Genomic DNA, 19,033 nt, shown 5'->3' with positions numbered 1-19,033 from the left:
GTTGCTGGTTTGAAAGATAATTACCTAACTGGGCATGGTGGTGTGCCTGTAAGTCCTAGCTACTTGGGAGGCTGAGGCAGAAGGATTGCTTGAGCTCAGGAATTCGAGGCTGCAGTGAGCTGTAGTCACACCATGGCACTCCAACCTGACAGAGCAAGACCATGTCTAAAAAACATGTTTTTTATTTAAGAAAAGAAAAAGAATTACCTACTTGCCATATCCCTAAAAATGCATACATAATATCTTGGAATAACAAGACAGAGATGATTATTACTTGATGATAGAACTACTGAAAACAGTTTAAACTTTTTTATCAGTTCTTTTTGTTTTCAGGTTTCGTTCCACTGGGGATATTCAGTCACATCACTGTGCTTCTCCTTGAAATCATTCTGCTGTGTGTATTTATGCCACCAACTGGATACATGGTCAGGCTCATTTGTTTTATTTTGCTTTCGATTTTCTAGGATTTCAGTTTTCCTCCTATTTTGAATTCCTTTTGTCCTGTATCTGAAAGAGTTTGGAGAAAGTTGGGCTTCAGAATCAGATGCCAGGTTCTCTTTCTCTCGTTCTTCCCTGCTGTGGGACTTTGAACAAGTCACTTTAATTCCATGAGCTAAGTGTTCTCACCTCCAAGCAGAGTGATCACACCTACCTGGCCAGGTGCAGGGAGTGAAGTGGAGTCGGGGCAGGTACTTAGTGGTGGGAATGACACTGAATAATTAAAATACACTGAAATAGCTGGGCGCAGTGGCTCATGCCTATAACCCTAGCACTTTGGGAAGCCGAGACAGGAGGATTGCTTGAGACTAGGAGTTCAAGGCCAGCTTGGGCAACATAGGGAGACCTCGTCTCTCCAAAATAAAATTAAAATATCAGCTGAGGTGGTGGCAACACACCTGTAGTCCCAGCTACTCAGGAGGCTGAGGCAGGAGGATCACTTGAGCAGAGGAGTTTGAGTCTGCAGTGAACTGTGATCATACCACTGTACTCCAGCCTGGGTAACAGAGCAAGACCTCATCTTAAATGAATAAATGATAAATGAATAAGATACACCGAAACACCAGAGGAAAGGCCTGGTTTGGTGTCCACTGGCTATGAAATGCTCATTTTTCCTCCCTTTGAAGCAGCCTCCAGCTTCCTGTGCTGTGTCCGAGGGCAGAGACAGGGCTGCTGACCAAAACTTAGAGTCCTCGATGCAGCACAGCAAGGCGCCTGGCCAGACTTGGGGTCACCTCAGAGGAGTTGTGACATCCATCCTGGACACTCCATTCTCCTGGGAAGCCTTTGACACACCCCTGCTATCCTGCTTCCAAGGACAGGGCAGTGAGCACCAGTCGTGTTGAGAGTTCTTGCGCCTTTGCTCAAAGCCACATAACTTATGAAGGAGAGAACTAACTCCTCATCTGGCTCTTGGCTGGGACTTGAGCTCATGACTTTCTCTCTCTGACCCTGGGCTTCCCCATGGGTAAAATGGAGACAAGTATAGTGCCCATGTAGAGAGGACACAGTAGCGTACATCGTTGTTTGCCTGGGTTCACATCCCAGTCTTTCCACTTCTCACTGGATGAATCCGGGCAAGGACATGACACTCTCTGTGCTTCTATTGCCTTATCTGTAAAACGGAGATGATCATTGTACCCACTTCACAGAGTCGTGGCAAAAATTAAATTTGTCTATGAATGCGAGGTGCTAGCTAGCCTAGTGCTGGAATAAAGCAAGCACTCAGTATTCGTTAACTATTATTTTACTGAGGCAATTCTTGTTATTAACACCTCATGGCACTGCTATTTCTACTGTGGTTTTCTTTCTTTCTTTCTTTCTTTCTTTCTTTCTTTCTTTCTTTCTTTCTTTCTTCTTCTTTCTTTCTTCTTTTTTATTTGAGAAAGGGTCTTGCTCTGTCACCAGGCTGGACTGTAGTGGTGCAATCATGGCTCACTGCAGCCTCGAACTCCTGAGCTCAGGCCATCCTCCTACCTGATGTGTAGCAGCTGCTCTTATTTATTTATTTATTTATTTATTTATTTATTTATTTATTTATTTATTTATTTTTCGTCGAGCAGAGCGTGGCCTCCAGCTCAGTGCCAACCCCCAGTCATGTTCTAACCTGACTTCAAATTGTGTGGTGCTGGCTCTGCCACTTATGCACCATGTAACTTTTGGAGAGTTGCCTCAGTTTCCCTATATATCTAATGGCGATGAAGTAGATCAGTGATTCTGAACCCTAGTGGAGTCCTATGAGCCTCTGAGGATCTGAAGGGAACAGTGAATACCGTCCAGAAAAAATCTTCATGGTGCTCTGAGCCTTTCTTGGCGCCCCGCCCCCGAAGCCTGCCTGCAAGGCTTCCAGGACTTATGGACTCCCCAAGTTCCATCCAGCTCTGGCAAGAAGGGGAGGGCTATGGGTTGGGGGGGGGTCACTGGACAGCTCCGGGTGTCTCTCTTCCCCGCATTTTGTCTTTTTCCTTCTTCCCTTTCTTTATTTTCTAATTCTTAAACCTTCTTCAAACTGTGCAGTTAGAAAATGGAGGCTGAGGTAGGCGGATCACTTGAACCTGGGAGGCAGAGGTTGCAGTGAGCCATGATTGCAGTACTGCACTCCAGGCTGGGTGACAGAGTGAGACCCTGTCTCAAAATAAATAAATAAATAAATAAAATAAAAAAGAAGAAAAGAAAAAAAAAAGAGGAAGAAGAAGAAAAAAGAAAGAAAGAAAGAAAAAGAAAAGTCCAAATTCCAGGGCAGACGGGCTACCTAGACTGGACCTTCCACCCACACACCCACGCTCATTTCTGCTTAAGGTTTTCTTGGTCTCTTCCTTTGCTCAGAAAAAGCCTTCCTCAGTGGTGGGGTGGAGGGGAGGGCATGTTTATGAGAAAAACAGCGTAATCCACACCAAGGGAAGAGGCAACAGCAGAAACTCAAGCTGTGGGGGGAGGCTCCCTGCTCTATCTGCCGGGGCGGTGGCCAGCTGCCTGTGCAGCAGACCATCTCATCCACCGGGCGGTGGCAATCAGTGGGGATTTAGCTGAGACCATCCCGGCAGGAAAGCAAAAACCAGCCCCAGCAACAGAAAAAAATGCATCCCAAAGCCAGGCCTGCGTCACCGAGGTGTCACCACCCCATAAAGGAGGCCAGTGAGACGCCTGGGAGCCCGCGAGTCCCGTCGGTCCGGGCGCGCGAGGTGGAGCTGTAAAGCCCTCTGGGCGCGCTCCGTGTCCTCCCGCGTCCCGCCCGTAAATGGTCCCGCCACTTGGCAGTCTGCTCTCGCCGTTTTTATTTGGGGTCGTCCCCAAAGGCCGCGTGGTGGGGAAACAGGGCCGGGGACACAATGGTGGCACAGTGACCAGCCGTCCGGGCCCTGGCTAATCACTAGAAACACCTGGAGGAACTCGTTGACGGAAACAAGTAAGAAAATCCCCGCGATTAGTATTGCAGGCTTCTGGTGGTCCTGGCTAATCTCTTTCAGGTGGAGGGCCCGGTGGGGGCGCCGGGCTGCCTCCCCAGTCCCGGAGCCGGGGGCCTGGGGCCAGTGGCTGGAGCGTGTCAAGTCATGAGGTTTGTAAGGCTGGTCTGAAGGTCTGTGGCGGCAGGTGCCCTGCAAATGCCAGGCGCCATGGAGAAAGCCGAGGTGTGTGCGGGAACCCCATAAAAGAGATCAAGCTATTTAACAGCCACCCCCCCTTTCCATAGGGAGTTACCCCCACCCCACCCCCATCCACTCTCAAAGCAGGTCAGGAGAGAGAACAGCAGAATGTCAAAGCTGAGATGAATAAATCCGTCGGTGCTCAACTTCTCAAATAACATAAGCAAACACTGATCAGTTTTGCCCATTTCCAGAGTACTGCATGTTTATGGTGGAAAATTAAGATAATATGTAGATAAGGAAAAAAGTAAAGAGCACGTAGTCCCACCACCCAGAAATAATCATGTTTCATATTTGAGGCTTCTCTTTTATTGCCATATACATATAGTGGAAGTTTATAAATGTTATGTAAATGGTTTCTTCCCAAATAGAATTTACTCATCCACATATCTTTTTTTTTGTTTGTTTTTTTTGAGACGAAGTTTCGCTTCTGTTGCTCAGGCTGAAATGCAAGGGCACAAGCTCCACTCACCGCAACCTCCGCCTCCTGGGTTCAAGCGATTCTCCTGTCTCAGCCTCCTGAGTAGCTGGGATTACAGGCATGTGCCACCACACCTAGCTAATTTTTGTATTTTTAGTAGAGAGGAGGTTTCACCATGTTGGCCAGGCTGGTCTCAAACTCCTGCCTTCAGGTGATCCACCCACCTCGGCTTCCCAAAGTGCTGGGATTACAAGCGTGAGCCACCATGCCCGGCCTAGGGTTTGCACACTGCTGTTTCCCTCTTAGCTTCATCTCACATGTCATTGAGAAAAGTCCGTTTATCCAAGCCTCCATGGTACAAGAAAGTTCTTTTGGGCCCTCAGTGGGAAAATGACTCACTGAAGGTCACGCGGCCATTTGTCACAGAGCTGCGGATTTCTAGGTGTGCTGCAGACCAACAGTCTCACCTCAGACCTCCTTTGGACACAACCATCTCATCAGTAGGGCAGTCGCCTTTCACATCTGCAGGGAAGGCCCCATCAGGGAGGGGGTTCGAAGGTGCTGACAAGGATTTCTGCCAGCAGGCACTACTCCCGTGGGCCTAAAGTTCATCATTAGGGAGAATTTGCGCTTAAGGCACTGTTCCCCTCCATCTTTGGAAACTTCCATGGATTATATGCAGCCACTTACACATTCTCTAGCACCTTAGGGTGAGCTACAACCCAAATAATCTAGCTGCTGTTTGTTCAGCCCTGGGGAGACGCTGCTGAAAAAGACAGGGCTGGCCGGGAGCGGTGGCTCACACCTGCAATCCCAGGAGTCTGGGAGGCCGAGGCGGGCGGATCAAGAGGTCAAGAGTTCAACACCATCCTGGCCAACATCAAGAAACCCTGTCTCCACTAAAAATACAAAAAACTAGCTAGGTGTGGTGGCATGTGCCTGTAATCTCAGCTACTCAGGAGGCTGAGGCAGGAGAATCCCTTGAACCCGGGAGTCGGAGGTTGCAGTGAGCCGAGATCATGTCACTGCACTCCAATCTGGCAACAGACTGAGATTCCATCTCAAGAAAAAAGAAAAGAAAAGAAAAGAAAAAAAATGACAGAGCCAGGGCCTGCCTTCAGGAAGTTGTCATTCTCATGGCCACACGATTTCTGAGACAGCCTCACGGCTCAGGCTTCTGCGGCTGAGGCTTTGCAGTCCTGTGTGAACTTGCGTACATCACTGCCTACTCTGTCTCAGCATCTCCTTCAAGGGAATTGGTGATAACACCCATGTTTCAGGGTCATTACGGAGATAGGTGAAATGTGGACTGCAGAGTGTCCCTGCTCATGAGGAGGAGCAGGGCACCCGGAGTAGGCAGGCGCAGGAGGAAGAGGGAAACGCTCTCCACTTGCCCTGGCTCTGGCTTTATTATACAATCCGGCATCTTGAAGTTCAAGGGACTTTGGAAATGACTCCTTCCCCAGTTTTCTAACTGAGGCCCAGGTTGCTGAGCAGAGACGCAGATCTACATCCTCAGAATAAGAAATCCTGGCTCTAGCAGGAGGCATCAGGGGCTGCCTGCCTGTAGCAAAGGTTCTGCAGCATCCCTCTCCCAACTCCCCAGTCTGGCACCATCATCACCACCATCACCCTATGCTGCCCTCATGCATACATATGCCCCCACACACATTCACAGGTGCACACTCTCCTACTCATATGCACACACTAACACACAATTACCCATGCACGCGCACACACGCTGACTTCAACAATACTACCTGCATGCACACACATGCTCACGTGAGCACACACCTCCCCCCTCCACACACACCCATGTGCATGTACTCACACACACACAGACCTGTGGGTGCACACCTATCTACACACACCCACACACCTACCCACATGCAACTGCACTCATGCATGCACACACACACCTGCCTGTGCACCCTCATACATTCTAAGATACACCTACCTGTGAGCCAACTTGCACATGCACACACATACACACTCAGCCATGTGTGAACACACGCCAATGCAAACCTGTATAAAAAGAACACAGGTACTTTGTACACTGAATTTATTGTGAGAATTAAAATGCAATGGTTAGATGCCCAGGAGTCCTTGCTCTGTCACTTACTAGCTGGGTAGTCTTGGGCAGGTCACTTCCACTCTCTCTGCCTCAGTTTCCGCATCTGTGAAACGGAACTATTAGTGGCACCTTCCTCAAAGATCGTTGCTGAAGATCACTTGGCACAGGGCACGGTATACAGCGAGTGCCCAATAAATGTCAGCTATTAGTGGTGCCCTGTGTCAGCCAAACCCTTTTGGCCTCTGGAAGCTTTCTTTTCAAATTTGCGATGACTACATTTCCTCAAAAATCTGTGTGGTGTGTGTTTCATGTTTATGGAGGCAAAATACGGCATTGACCTTGCACCTACCGGGGGAACAGAAAACTCAGGTGGCTGCTGGGACAAAGTTCCTCCGACTTCCAAGTTGTGGGGGAGGGGTGATCCAGCGCGCTTTCCCCGTCCTCCACGTCACTCCCCGCTCCACAAGGCGCGCTTGCTTGGTGATCTCACCCTTTGTCGACCCAAGAACAGTCATCGCATTGTTTCATCCTCAGCCTAACTCGACTCCCTTTACATTTTTACCGCTAAATTGAATCTACTGCCAGTAATCTAATTTACATTTGAAGGCACACACAATGCCAACACGACCAAATGCCAATAAAATTTCTAGTAAAACCCATAAATGGCTTGGTGCTCGTGTTTATGGAAATCTTAGCCTGCTCCTGCCTTAAGAACCCCGCAGCCCAGAGTCCCAAATCACTCCCATATGACTGCAAGACACTCTGGACGCCCCTGGCAACGGGGGATGAGGCCTTTCTCCAGGATCTCAGAGGTGCTGCCCTGACCAATGGAAGAGGGTGGGAGAGGGCAGGGCCGAGGGTGGGGCTGGCTTAGAGTCAGGTGCACACACCTGCTGAAGTCAGGGCAGCACCCCCTGCCTCTCCCCATTTTGCCCCATCTGCCTGCCTCTGGCCACGCAGTCTGGGCCACTTGCAGAACCGACCACCTCACTCGGGTTTCTGGAATGACAAAGGAGAGAAAATTACTCTACTTAATAATTCGCTCTCCCCTGCTGAGTCACCCTGTCCCATCTGTTGCGCACATTACAAGCATCCCATAGACTCATCAAAGCGTAGATTCTCAACTTTGAAAGAAACACCAGGAAAACCTAGTCTTTCTTTCAATAATGGTTTGAATCATGATAAAATTCAAAGCAAGTACCTATTGAGGATTTAGACTGGGTCAGGCACTGCTCTAAGCACTTTACATATATTAACTCAGTGAATCTTTGCAGCAGCGCTGTGTGGCAGGACTTTTGTTATTTTCATGTAACTGATGATGACACGGAGGCACTGTCACTAGCAGCAAAGATGGGGTTTGCACTATAGTCATTTGACTCCAAAATCCACACACTTGGCTACCATGAAATTCTGCCTCTCATCTCCATGGAAGAAGCACCTACTATTTGCTAGATTAGGGAGCAAGTCCTTTGCATGTCTTAGCACTGAGCTCTGCAACAGGTCCTCAGTACAGTACTGCGGGTCCCAGAGAAGGGAATCACGCTGAGGACAAGATGAGCTACATAATTTTTAGGGCCCAAGGAGAGTAAAAATTCAAGTTCCCGTTAAAAAATTATTAAGAATTTCAACACAGCAGCAGCAGAGCAGAAAGTCAAGTATGGGCACTGTGCACTGCCCACAGACATCCACCTTGTGGACTTGCTAGCCCAGCTTTTGATTGTCTCAGGACCTGAGGTTCAGAGGGCAGAGTTAACCACACTTCTCAGTTCATGGCCGTGGGTCCCCATTGGCCGTGCTAGGTTCCTGTCTGGATTGATGAATTGATCAATGTAATCCCTTTTTACCGCATTTCCCACCTCTACCCCTCCCATTTTGGTAAAACATGCTTTATTAGTTTTATATGCATGTAATATTACTGCACATAAACATGATCATGCTATAGATACAATGCTGGTTCTTGTTTTTCATTCCCTATGTGTTCATGCTCTATGTTCCATGTAGCTATGTGTCTACATCTGATGTTCATGGTATTCCATAGTGTGTGCATCTAGAGCGCTATTTTTTTTTTTTTCTGAGATGGAATCTCACTCTATCATCCAGGCTGGAGTACAGTGGTGCGATCTTGGCTCACTGCAACCTCTGCCTGCCAGGTTCGAGAGATTCTCCTGCCTCAGCCTCCTGAGTAGCTGGGACTACAGGCATGCACCACCACACCCAGCGAATTTTTGTATTTTTCATAGAGACAGGGTTTCACCATGTTGGCCAGGATGGTCTTGATCTCTTGACCTCATGATCTGCCCACCTCACCCTCTCATAGTGCTGGGATTACAGGTGTGAGCCACAGTGCCCGGCCACTTTCTTAACCCATTCCCCAGTGATGCACATATAAGTTGCCTCCAGTGCCCTTAGACCTAATCAACGATGTGATGAACATCCTCTTAAATATCCCCTTCTGGATGTGTGTTTGGATTTCTCTGGATCAACACTGGGGAGTGGGATTGCTGGGTCATAGGAGACAGATAGAATTAATTTGATCGAGTCCTGCCAGGTGACCTTCCAGGATGATACTCCAAGGCCAAGCACGAAGGCTCCTACCTCCCCCCACCATGCCAGCACTGTGCTCTTTCCTGACTTCTTGTTCTTGCTAATCTGGTGAATTTAAAGTGATATCACATTGCATATCAATTTCCAATCATCGAGTTACTAATGAGAACATCCTTCTCATGCCTGTCGTCTTTGGGGCTTCTCTGGTTGTGTTAACTGGTTCGTGTTCTTGCCTGCTTTTCTATTGGGATTCTCACAGATTTTGTGGCAGAATTACAATGGTCAATTATATATTCCAGGATATCAATTCATTTTTATTTATTTTATTTTTTTGAGACAGAGTCTCACTCTGTCGACTACACTGGAGTGCAGTGGCACAATCTCGGCTCATCGCAACCTCCCCCTCCCGGGTTCAAGTGATTCTCATGCTGCAGCTGCCCGACTAGTGAGATTAAAGGTGTAAGCCACCATGCCCAGCTAATTTTTGTATTTTTGGTAGAGAAGGGGTTTTATCATGTTGGCCAGGCTGGTCTCGAACTCCTGGCCTCACGTGATCCGCCCACCTCAGCCTCCGAAAGTGCTGGGATTACATGCGTGATACGCTGCACTAGGCCTTAGTCCATTTTTAATATTAGACATGACATACATTTTCTCCCTTTGTGTCATTTATCTATTAAATTTGTTTACATTACCCTTCATTGAACAAAACTCCTTAATTTTGATGTACTCAAACTGATCAGTTGTTTTTCCATGTGGTTTGTATTATAGGGGTATACTTTGGAAATTTCTTCTTCGCTCTAGGTCACCAAAATATTCTCCCGTAATTTCCTTTATTATACTTATGATTTGTCTTTCACACTTAGACTTTTTTCATTTATGGTTCAACTTTGTTTATAACGTTAGTTAGGGATCGAATTCTATTATTCTTTATGTAGCAAAGCAGTTTTTCAGACGCTGTCTCCTAAGCAGTTCTTCCTTTCCGTTGAAATGTTGTGCCCTCTTTAGTGGATGTGAGGGTCCTATCTACACATGCTTCTGTCTCTGAACTCCCCCTTTGCTTCCTTGTTCTATCACCCAGGACCTGTTTCATTTGTGATACGACCTTGTCAGATACAAACCTCGGACCATGTGAAATGCTCCTCTCCACTCCTCCTTTACTCCACTGATTCTGCTACTCGCAAACCTTTGTTCTCCAAAATATGTTTTACAAAAAGTTTATTGAGTTCTTCAAAATACTCAGCTGGAATTTAGATTGGGATTGAGTTGGATGTTTGCATTAATTTGGAGCAGGTTGACATATTTTTAAAAGTGTTTTAAGAATAAAACTTTTTTTTTTTTAAGAAATGGTGTGCTTTATTTTCAGTTTACTTCCTCAATACTTTAAGGCTTTATCGCTCTTAAGAGTAATTAAATTGTATTTTCTGATGAGTTTATTTATTTATTTATTTTTGTTGCCCAGGCTGGAGTGCAGTGGCACAATCTCGGCTCACTGCAGCCTCTGCCTCCAGGAATCAAGTGACTCACCTGCCTCAGCCTCCTGAGTAGCTGGAACCACAGGTGTGTACCTCCACACCCAGCTAATATTTGTGTTTCTTGTAGAGAAGGGGTTTTGCCATGTTGCTCAGGCGGGTTTGGAACTCCTAAGCTCAGGTGATCTGCCTGCCTCGATTTCCCAAAGTGCTGGGATTACAGGAGTGAGCCACTCCCTATTAGTTATTTCCAATAACATAGTAAGCACCTGTCAATCACCGTGGCGTGGCAAGGATTCATGAATTTTGCTTCCAGAAAATTAAAAGAACCTGAATCCATTTATTAAGTCATCCATTTTACAAGCATATATTGAACCTCTACTGTGGGTAGATACTTCCTCCACTCCCTTTTGTCCACTCCCGTGGGTAAAGAGCAGTAGAGGAGAGGGAGGGGGAGCAGAGCCTGGGCTTTTGGTGAAAGTCGCATTCATTGACCAGAACCCAGAGCCAGCTCCCAATCCTGAGAGTCTCCCAGCAAGACGCCTTCCTCTCTGGCCCCAAGAATGTGACACCCAGACCCTTGCTGGCCCTTCCACTACTTCAAGGGGTACTGCTGAACCCTGCAAGAGCAGGGAAAGCCTTGTCAGTGTCTCTGGGAGAGAAGTTGTGCTCAAATCTGAGCCTTCCCTTCCAGCATCTCTGCCACTTGGCACAGGAGGTTGGAGCTGCCAGGGCCAACGTTCCATAGGACACACGTGGAAAGTGAGGTATGTAAACACCACGCAGTGAGGCTGGGGCCGGGAGCCTCAGCTCACTGTATCCCCCCAGTCAAAGCTTCCTGCGTGGAGGTTGTGGAAGGGCCAGGGGTGGGGTAGGGATGTAAGCCTCCTTCTTGGGCTGGACATGGACAGCAGCCCTGAAGAGCCAGAGTTGTCCAGGGAAGTGAGGGGTTCCCACAGGGGATGGTGAGCTCTAGGCATGGGAGAGGATCTCACAGAAGTCGGGGAGGCCAGTAACAGGAAGCTACTGCACCGGCTCAGAGACCAGAATCTTCAGGCGTGGGCTCTGGGACACACTGGGGAGGACTGAGCAGGTGGCCAGGCAGATCAGAGAGTAACATGTTGGAAGAGGCACAGTCACCTCTTGTCTAGGAAAAGTTCTGCTTGGACCCACTGTCTCCTGCTCCCCTATGTAGCCCCTCTGTGGCGCAGGCCACCTGTGGTCAGCTCTCCACACGTCGTTCTTCTCGGCAGTTTAGCACCTTGCTGCAAAAGGGCAGGACACCGGTCAGCAAAACTGCCTGGCAGCTTGTAAGAAATGTCACTCTGTCACCCAGGCTGGAGTGCAATGTCTCGATCTCGGCTCACTGCAACCTCCCCCTCCCAGGTTCAAGCGACTGTCCTACCTCAGCCTCCCAAGTAGCTGGGATTACAGGCATGCACCACCATGCCCGGCTAATTTTTTTGTATTTTTAGTAGAGACGGGTTTCACCAGGTTGGCCAGTTTGGTCTCAAACTCCCGACCTCAGGTGATCCACCCGCCTCAGTCTCCCAAAGTGCTGGGATTACAGGCGTGAGCCACTGCGCCCGGCCCCATCCTTTGTTAAGGGCAGTCCTCAGTGCAAATTCTACTCTGCTACCAGAGTCCCCAGCATGATCCCAAACGGTAACTGGTTGATAACACATGCTTTTATAGGCCATCTTCCCTTCCCAGCCTCCCTTTCCCACTTCCCCACTGGTGCTCCCTGGAATCACCTCCCAGATAAACAACAGGGTTTGCTTCTAAGGCAACCTGTGCTAAGATGCCTCCCTCAGAGATAACTGTGAAGGTTGAATGGGGGTGTCTGGGGCAGTGCTGGCATTGCTTTTACTTTGAGGGACAAAGAGGAAAGGCAAACAGCCCTTCTCAACGTTTTTTTTTTTTTTTTTTTCTCTCTCTCTCTCTCTCTTAGGCTGCCAAGATCCTAAACTCTCTAATCAGGCAGTGGTGTATAGGTTAAGGTTTATTATACATTTTACTGGTATGAAAGATGTGTAGCACACAATTTACAAATAATAAAACATACAATACTCTATTGTAAATGCCACGCAGCCGGTTAATTCTCATAGAATGCTTCCAATGATTTTTGTTGAACTCCCATATCTATGGCCAGTTTATGGTTACAATTGAAGCATGAGTGTACTTCCGTCAGGAATGTTGGATGATGTTTTCATTTATGTTAACAAGGAAGACAAAAGTGAAACAATGAAGACTTCACTCGTTCATTAATTAATGATATGAACAACTTCTTTGCTGACTCAGATAATAGTTTTCAAAGGCTGGGAGATTTCTTAGATTTGGGGGCTATTCACAATGTAACAGCTGTAGCCATGACACATATAAGTTTGTTCTACTTCACATTCTGAAGTCTAGACGATCAAAACAGCAATATAAATTAAGCCCTGATTTGTAGCATTTGCCAATTTTTGTGGAGTAAATAGTCCCACTGTGGCTGATTTCAGGCTATCCACGTGATGTCACTTGAACACAGAGTTGGGAAGAGAGGCACCGTAGCACATCCTTACATATTTCCATCATATAGAGACAATAAGTCACTGTCTCTATAGCTTAGGTACTAGTAAAAGCTTAAGTACTAGCAAAATAATTAGAAAATTATGAGTTCTGAGTATTTATTACCTTTGGGGTTTCTTTTAAGTCACTAAGCTATTTTTTAAGGAAGGTTTTAAGTTCACAGCAAAATTTCACAGAAAGTAGAGATTTCCCATATACCCGCCCTCCCCACACATGTATAGCCTCCCCAAGTTCCAGGCCAGAGTGGAACATTTGTTACTGTTCATGACCCTCCACTGATACATCATAATCACCCAAATTCCATCCTTTACCATACAGTTCAGTCTTGGTGGTTTACATTCTATGGGTTTTGGCAAATGTTTGATAACGTGTATCCACCATTGTAGTATCATACAAGAGTTCCCCTGGTACCTTTGTTTCTAGTATAAGTTGTTTAATTGTAAATTTTCATGATTTAATTGTTAATGTGGACTTTGTTTAGCAACTGGCTTGCAAAGTTCCTGAAATTTTAACAGTTGGCTCTCAGGGGCCAGTGACTGCCGGCTTCAGGACACCCCTGCCACCGCGTCTCCTTGGAGAACCTGAGGTCCCCAGGCTCACCTGTAAGGCAGTTTCATCTCTTCCAGGCAAAGCTGGAGCTGCTCTAGGCAGCTCTAAACTCAGAAGACCCGCCTTATAACTGGGTGGGACTAGGTCTCACCCCTTCCATTTGCATCCGTCCCCATGGCAGGCAGGACTCTCTCTTCTGCCTCTTTCCACCAGAGCTGCAAGCCATGAGGTGCCTGTTAAGAGCGTCTAGTTTCGGTATGGGCACAAGACCTGGGACCCCACATGGGCAGCTGCACACATGGTCTAGCGACAAGGGTGGCTTCTCCAGCCTTTTATTCCTGCAGGGTGTGGATGTTCAGGTAGCTGCTATCATGCTTTTGGATGGGAGGCCCTGAGAAGTTTACAATAAAAATCAAAGACAATTTTCCACTGAGGAGGAATCATTTTCACTGGCGAGCCATGGCCTAAAGTTTCTCAGTCCCTGGGCTTAACTAGCACAGCTATTATTTATTGCCCTCCAGAGAGATCTGCCCAAAGTGTGCTGCCTTAAAAAGACAGCCAGTCAGGTGCAGTGGCTCATGCCTGTAATCCCAGCACGTTGGGAGGCCAAGGCTGGTGGATCACTTGAGGTCAGGAGTTCGAGACCAGCCTGGGCAACATTGCGAAACCCCGCCTCTACTAAAAATACAAAAATTAGTGGGGCATGGTGGTGGGTGTCTGTAATCTCAGCTACTTAGGAGGCTGAGGCATGAGAATTACTTGAACTTGGGAGGCAGAGGTTGTAGTGAGCCGAGATTGTGCCGCTATACTCCAGCCTGGGTGACAGAGTGAAACACTGTATCAAACAACAACAATAATAATAATAATAAAACCTAAAACAAATAAAAAAGAGACAGCCACACTGAGCTTAACTTGGCTGGACCCGTAATAGAACCTCCTGAACACTGTGATGTCCCAAGCCCCCAGTGCTGGGGACTGGGGATTCAAAGACAGTAGATCTCATAGCCTTCGGGGATGGGCAATTCCAGAACAGGGAGATTTGTCCCACCACAGTGGGAAGCACAGAAGAGGCACCAACCCAGACCAATCCTGAAATAAGGAAAACATCCTGGAGAGAGAAACCTATTTACTTATTTAACAAGAGATCATGTAGCACTTGCAATGTGTTATGTGCTATTCCAAATACAAATATTGATACATCCAAACCTCATACGTAGGTGCTATTAAACCTATTTTATAAATGAATAACTGAAGCCTCAGAAGGGTATGTAACAGGATTTGAATCCGGGCAGTCTGGATCCAGGGTCAGGGCTCTAAACTATGATGCTATCCTATCCATGAAGGCAGCTGAGAAGACGAAGCAGTCAGGGACTGACTTTTGGCTGGGACAGCAGGTGTGGGGAGATAGGAGGGAGTGATGAGAATTCAGACTGGAGTGATCAGTGGGGGCCAGATTTTACACACACACACCTGTGTACAATGCACACACATGAACATGCACACACATGCACACACAAACACACATGCACAATCATGCATGCACATGCACACACACAACCGTGCACATGCATATACACATGAACACACAAATACATGCAACATGAAACACACATCATGAAGTTTCCACTTTAGAATACTCAGTCTAGTGGTTCGCGGGGGAACCTGGGGAAGTTGCTTCTCTCTGGATCACGGCTTCCTCATCTGAAAAATGGGGGACCTGATTTTCCCGTAATGAATGGGAAAATCCTTCGTAAACTGTAAAGCTAAAAGCATGTAAGCCATGTTTTCAAACCCCATGTCCTTGGCAAAAGATTAAAATATGACAGTTACCAACATAGCTCGCAACACCCTATGTCAGCACAGGGCGGTGGTGGTAAAATGTGTGTGTGTATCTGCGTGTAGCAAATGAAGAAATTGCGTCCCCAAAAAGGATAAGAAGAATGTCTAGGGGTACCCAATAAGTTTGTGCCTGATCTGGCATTTAAATCCGGGTCTTTTTGACTGGAGGCCTCATTGGGTACCTGCGTGATATCTACAGTGTTTTTAAGCAAGAGCCAAGGTTAAACACATTTTTCCCAGGCCATTTGTCTCCAGTGACCACGTGACCTACCCACTCCAAGGGCAGAGCTAGTGAACACTTCCAGCAGGTCTCACAGGACAACAATCTAAAATCCATTTGCCACAGGCACCCTTTGTCCACTTCCAAAAAATAGGGATGTGCATTATTCATAGCTTGACAAGTGGTAAAATGCCCTTGGCCTATTCCTTCTTCCTGCACCCCTTCTTGCCTTTTCTGTTCCTTCCTGCAAGAGAGCTTTTCCCCAGAGTGAGTACACTGACATCAGAACAAGGGAGGCAGCTCCCATGGATACTGGCCCGGAGGCCTGGGTTGCATTCCTGGCCCCAACACTTCTAAGCTATTAAATAGGCAGAAACTAATTGCCCTTGGGTAACCTATGAAAAATGCCTAGCCCAGTGCCGGGGAAGAGGGTGTGCTCAATACGTGCTGAGAAATGAAAAGTGTTGGGAGCAGGTGTGGAGCCATGGCCCTCTGTGGTGGGACAGCTGTGCAAAGGGGGCAATGAATATTAGCTTCGTTCAACTTCCAAGAAACAGATGCTGCAGGAAACAGAGCCAAAGAGGTGACCCTGTGATCCACAGGTCCCGATGCTTGGATGGTGACAGAATGGACAGAACAGGGGTCATGGGTTTGGAAAGGTCAGTGGAGCCGGAAAGACCTGGGCTCGAGTCCCAGCTCTGTGATGTCACCGAACTCACATAGCCTCTCTGAGCATCAGTTTCCTCTTCCAGGAAATTGAGATAATTGCATTAACTTCTGAACTGTTATGAGAGCTGCAGGCTCCATGGAAAGGCAGAGCACAGAGTAGATGCTCAATAAACAGCAGTTGGTGCAGTTGTCGCTGTTGATGGGACATTTCTCTCAACTGAGGCAGAAAACCTACCCAGCCAGATCCCAGGAAAACTCCAGATTGCCTGCCGGGAAGAAAAGCTTCCAGTGTCTCCCCTCCAGCCGGCCCTCGAGGCTTCGCTTACCTTTCTGAAAATTAAATTAAAATTCAACAGTAGCGCCATTGTGGCTTATGCGTAGTCTTTAATATCCACCGCTGACAGGATGGAATTAGCTGCATTTTTTTTGTTTGGGTTTTTATTTCTTGCTTCAACTTTCGTTCTCCCCCACAGGGTGTAAGCTGGTGTTTAATCCCATCCCCAGAGCACTGGGCCACTCTTAAGTAGGACGGGCGGGCGGGCAGGCGGCCTTGGCCCCCAGGCAGACCAAGGTGAGCACTGGGTGGACGTGGGCGGAGGGCACCTTCTGTTGATCTTCCCCTGCCATCCAAGTTGGCCAACACAGGTTCCGCAGGCACAAGAGAATCAGTGCAGAATTATCGCTAAGCCTCCAGATCATCATCCTCATTAGAGGTAACCGGAGCCCAGCTGGCCTGAACGCAGCTCTAAACCCCACTAAGACGGGACGCACTCGGGAAGAATATGCTGAATGTAATTTAATCATCCTGGAAACAAGTCTGCATTCTTTTTTGTCTTTGGCCCAAAGGAGAGGTAATTCCCGATGCAGTCAGAGAAGTGGAACCATGCTGACTTGAGAGAAAGGCCTGGATTGGGTGGACAAGAACGGTTGGTAGAATTTAGAGGCTCTGCTCTGCTTCTTCTGGACGAAATAACCTCCCGTTCACCCACACCCAAATCAAGGCCTCTGCCAGCTTGTCAGAACCTTCCAGAACTTTCCAGAACCTTCATATGAATTAGTGAATGGAGTCTCTTTCTCCAGGTTGATTGAAGCCTGCACTCTCATGGCATAGCAAGTGAAGAGGCTGATTCCAACCCCACGTCGCCCCCTTCAGGGCAGCCCGAGGTAGAAGGCTCCCTGCCTCCCCTCCCATAGCAGCTGCCTCTGTAGATTGCCCCATCCCTCCCCACTGAAGCCTCACTTGGTGGATGGTTTCCTGAGCTCTAAACCTCTGCCATCCCCATCTGCAAGCCTGCCTTGCCAGCTCACCTTTCACCCAACCTCACCTGTGCACTTTCTCTGCTCCAGCCCCACCAGCCATCCCACCTCCACCCACAAGCCAGGTGGTCCCAGCACAGATAACCTTAGGCCCCATGCAAATGGTGCTTTGCAGCTTACAAAACACTTCCGCATCCTTCACCTGTCTGGATTCTCCCACAGCCCCATGAGAAAGGCAGGGTGGAATTATGATGCCTGCTTCTCAGAAGGGAAGATGGAGACTCAGAGATGGGAAATGGCTTTATTCAAACCATATGGCCGCTCAGGACTAGGGCTGGGCTGGGAACCCCGGCCTACTGGCTCTGAGTCGAGGCACCCATCCTGCTTCCACCAAGGCTTTAGAGGCTGAATTGTGTCCCCCAACCACACTCCCACTCCCTAAATTTATCTACTGAAGTCCTAACCCCCAGGACTGTATTTGGAGATGAGGTCTTTAAAGAGATGTGTATTAGTCCATTTTCACGCTGCTGATAAAGACATACCCGAGACTGGGTAATTTATAAAGAACAGAGGTTTAATGGATTTACAGTTCCACATGGCTGGGGAGGCCTCACAATCATGGTGGAAGGTGAAAGCCATGTCTTATATGGCAGCAGGCAAGAGAGAGAATGAGAGCCAAGTGAAAGGGGAAGCCCCTTATAAAACCATCAGATCTCATGAGACTTATTCACTAACCTGGAAAAGTATGGGGGAAACCACCCCCATGATTCAGTGATCTCCTCCTGGGTCCCTCCCACAACACGTGAGAATTATGGGAGCTGCAATTCGAGATGAGATTTGAGTGGGGACACAGCTAAACCATATCAAGGTGATTAAGCTAACATGCGGTCATTAGGGTGGCTCTAATCCAATCTGACTGTTGTCCTTATAAGAAGAGGAGATTAGGACAGGCAGACACACACACACACACACACACACACACACACACACACACACACACACAGAACACATGAGGACACAGGGAGAAGGCGGCCACCTGCAAGCCAAGGAGAGAGGCTTGAGAAGGAACCAGCCCTGCGGACACCTTGATTCTGACTTCCAGCCTCTGCAACTGTGAGCAAATGCATCTCTGCTGTTTGGCCCTCCCCTCCTCCACCCTGGGGCTGAGGTACTTTGTTAGGGCTGTTCTGGCAGACTAACCAAAAGGCCCTGTCCACTCAGCCCCTAGTCCTCTGTGTAGCCTGCACTGTTTCCCCCTGCCCCCACCACCCTTGCCTGCTCTCAGCATCCCCTCTCGGCTTAGCGGGCACCTGCCGCCCACCCAGTGGGACTGAGATCCGGGACTGTGGTGGTGTGGTTATCAGTGAGGCATGCATGTGAGAGTGCTTGGGGCTCCTTGAGCCAACTTTGAGGATCTTTAGGATCTTCCTTCTCATAAACTTGTCTTGTCATTATAACTGATGCTATGATAGCAGCTTCGTGTGTTTCAGGAACACTAGAAATCCTTGCATCTGGGGAACACTCATTTGGAAGAACTTTTTGTATATTTTGTATATAACATATGCGCAGATGTGCATGTGGACACACTTCATAAATTGTTATAAAACATAAATGCATCTATTGAAAATTACATATATATGCCAACATGCAGGTAACTGTATTTTCACCCTATATATAAGCTAGCTTTTTTTCTGAAACGGAGTCTCACTCTGTCACTCAGGCTGGAGTACAGTGGTGAGATCTCAGCTCACTGCAGCCTCAACCTCCTGAGATCAAGCC

The sequence above is a fragment of the Hylobates moloch genome, unplaced genomic scaffold (assembly GCF_009828535.3).
Source record: "Hylobates moloch isolate HMO894 unplaced genomic scaffold, HMol_V3 SCAFFOLD_16, whole genome shotgun sequence".
Taxonomy (NCBI): domain Eukaryota; kingdom Metazoa; phylum Chordata; class Mammalia; order Primates; family Hylobatidae; genus Hylobates; species Hylobates moloch.
The sequence above is the reverse complement of the archived record's forward strand: the minus strand, read 5'-3'. Positions refer to the sequence as shown.